We start from the raw sequence: 3774 nt of genomic DNA, 5'->3' as shown, positions 1-3774 counted from the left end.
GGGTGATTTTTTTTTAATCGTCTAACATTAAATCTGAAGGTGCAAAGTGGTGGCACATGGGGGGGTCTTTCTCAAAGGGAAAGACATAATTAACTAAACATTGAAAATGTATGAGAAAGACGTAACTAAACATTGAAAATGTATGAGTGGTATGGTGTGGAGGATTACTTTTCACTTCATTATAGATTCTAATTCTTAGAAAAAAAATTAAGTTACAAAGTTAATAAATAGTAATTGATTTTGTGAGTAGCTTTTTCAATTATTGAATTTATAATTAAATTAAATTTAAGGTATAAATTGTTTAAAATGAGATGCTCTAATGTAATGAAATGTCTTGTTTGTAAACAAAAATAATAAAAATAAAATTAACTTATTGATCATGGTATTCACCTATCATATTGATTCACGTTATTCATGTGGAATATAGCCTCTTGAAAGGGGGAAAGACTAGCCTTGATACTATTTAACTCTCGAAAGTATACATATTTCATTCTTTCTCATTTTACATCTTAATGTTTATTTTAACCATTAAATCTATTCCAATGGTATAAAAATATTCTTAAATCCAAAACTAACTCCAAAAAAAAACATAGATGTTCTTAAAGATAAACCACACTAGTTGGTTCGAAACGTGTGGACATTATTTTCTTTTATGTGATTATCGCCGAAAGATTTCTTTTCATACTAGATATTCTTAAAATTAAAAGCTAATTGATATTATTAAAATAAAAATTTAAATATATTATAGCTTAGTTTTATATTGTAACCATTAAATCCATTAAATTTTATAGAAGTGTTATTTTCATTTAAGTGTAAATATTCTAAAAAAAAATAAAAAATAAAATCTTAATCTAAATATGCTACATCCTAATTTACTTCTTGCCCATTAAATGTAATCCATTAAATTATATAAAAGTGTTAATAAAATATTTAAATCCAAACATTCTAGAATCAAAATGTTGTAAAACATTAAAATATTACTTAAAATTATAGCTTGTAAAAAATAACATGTATTCAACATGACATGTTATTTCTCTAGTATGATTGGAAGAGAACATGAAAAAGGATGTATGTCAGAGACTTCCTTCGACCATTCGTGATGAGCTATCCAATACAAAAAAGGTTTGAAATCAGACATAAGAGATGCAAGAGGAAACAATAACATAACAGTGATGCATCTCTGAGTGAAAGAAAAACCTTTATGATTTTACAAGTACAACACTTGGATTTATTATAAGAATAGATGAATGATGTTGTATGTGGGTGGTTGATCTACAATGACAAATATAGAATTTCCTTTAAGAGATAACCACAACCCTTTGTCCAGCAATGAGATTAAAAAATGGATTAAATTTGCCTACAACTGTTATCATCGTAATTACAAAATGCCATGGATTCTAAGAGTTTTTTTTTTCTCCGTAAGTCTAGGCTAATTTATATTACAAAAAACAAAATTTACAGCAAAGTTACACCAGGGCTGTGGCCCTGCATCTTCAGCGGGATTGTCTCCATGAAAAACCTTCTGAGTAGCATCATTACAAAAATGATTCGACGCAGTAAACCTAGAAGCCGCCACAATGGATATGTGAACTGACACGGTGGATTGACAAACCGACACAATGGACATATTGACTGACATAGTGGATACAAAATCCGATATGGACGACACATAGACAGAAAGACAAAGAGCGCAGTATATCGACATGGAGCAAAAAGAGTTGCTTTCCTGGCAGCATTGAGCGTAATGACAGCGGAGTTAATCCTCATCGGTCGTTTGGGGCTCCTCCTTCGCCGGTCCTTTGAGCTTCTGCGAGACCTCCCCATCCTTCACCTGCCCTTTGGGCTTTTGTGAGACCCTCATTTCCGCGCTCAACGCTCTCTGAACCGGATCACTAGGGCCTGCTTCGTCCATTTGAGTGGCTGGGGGAGCGTAATTTGGGGGAGGCCCTCGCATATCGACCGCGGGGACCTGCATATCGACCACCGGCACGCCCAGATTATCCAGAGGTCCTCTGTGGTTATTGCAGTGTTCCACCGTGACTGAAACTATAAGAGTATTGTTTTCCAGCGTACAAGGAATTCGGTAACGAACAGCCGGGTGCTCCAGATGCCCACATTCCGGAATTTCTCCCCACCCACGCATAGCTCCGCGTCCTACAGGTCTGTTTGAGCTTCTGATGTGCTCATATGCTATTTCCGCCGAGGAGGAGGGCGAATTGACTGGGCGCTGGGCGGCAGAGCTGCCCCGTGAACCACCCCTGCGACTACCCATCCTTGGCCTCTCCCGCGGCATCGTCAATTCAACCTTCGAACCAGAATCCCACAGAGAATTTGTGCTCAGAATCTCCTCCGCTAACCTCTGCTTGGAATGTTTGCAGGTATGAATCCAGGCGACCGGGGGAGCGTAAATAACGAGCGCCATTTGCCTCGAACTGAGCTGCGCAATGAATGCACATTGAACCAGCCATAAACCCAGCATTGAAGCCGAGTATGCGGAGCCTCCCATCGCTTTTATTACCTCTGCGGTCGGGTGCATCGTGGCATGTCTGGGCTTACGACTGCCCACGTGACTTGCCTCCGCCGACACCTGTCTATCCCGCTTGTTCTCCACCCGCATCCGGGAGCCATGGATTCTAAGAGTTGATAGGGTTGTGATTTATTTTTGTTTTTATTTTTTGTCCCGTACTAAGAATAAACATAATTAGTCTTTTTCTTGCTTTTTTAATGCCTTTGATAGACATTCCACCAAATCTTATTTATGAGACTTATGGGTGGAAATTATAAGTAAGAATTGGGGTTAAGTTTGAGACTTATGAGAGTTATGGATCGAAATTGAAAATATGACTTGGGACAAGTTAGATTCGGCATAACTGACTAGGCATGGGTTTTCTCCAAGAATGGAGTCAAACTTGGGGGTCCACTTCTACTGAGAAAAACCATGTGTTTTTATTGTAGTGCTCAATGACATCTTAATAGATACCTGCTCAGCTTCTTGGGTATTCATTTGGACATTCTGACTGTGATTTACTAATCGCAATGGTCTAATTTTGTTTTTTGTAAGAAGTGATCGAAGATTTGTGTTGGCTACTTGGGGCCTGAACCAGGTTCAGTAGTGAGTTTAGCCAAGAAAATCCCGGTACTACCAGCCCTTTCGGCAACAGTGTGTGAGCTGAGGTAGTATGGGAGGGTGCTGGAACCAGGTTTCCGCACCCTAGGGATGTCTTGATGAAGTCTGTGAAGTTCGCAAACCGATCCTGTGCACTCACGCTGCTCCGCGCAGCCTCTGTCCCCCGCACCTTATGAAACTATTCCGCATAGCTCTGTAAAGGGCGTGAAGAGATGCTACCTAGATCATTTATCCTTATTGTGCCTTATTATAGATCTTAACTTAATTAGGTGGGATCGATATTCTTATTAATCATTTAACAGTTATAACTAGTGCGCGCAATCATAAATCGTAAAGAGATGCATAAATATTACATAAACAATAACACATAGTATCCCATAATCAACTTATCTTTTATTGATCTTCTGTTCCAGTACAATCCCAACTCCGCCTTGCGCACTCAGCTACAGGGGTCCGCGCACACAGCTGCGGACTCTACCAGGCCTCTGCACACTCAGCTGCAGAGCCTCTTCCTACCACTACAACCCAAGACTCGGACTTCCAAACTCAGAGCGAATTCCTTATTCAAAAACCCATAATGCTTCTTAATGCTAAGACTCCAAAAAACTAGCTTTTACACTTAGAGCCTCGCTCTATTTATACAATCC

Source organism: Pinus tabuliformis, chromosome 7, assembly GCF_031772625.1.
Source record: "Pinus tabuliformis cultivar Carrire ecotype Pingquan chromosome 7, CPIR1, whole genome shotgun sequence".
NCBI lineage: Eukaryota > Viridiplantae > Streptophyta > Pinopsida > Pinales > Pinaceae > Pinus > Pinus tabuliformis.
The sequence above is the reverse complement of the archived record's forward strand: the minus strand, read 5'-3'. Positions refer to the sequence as shown.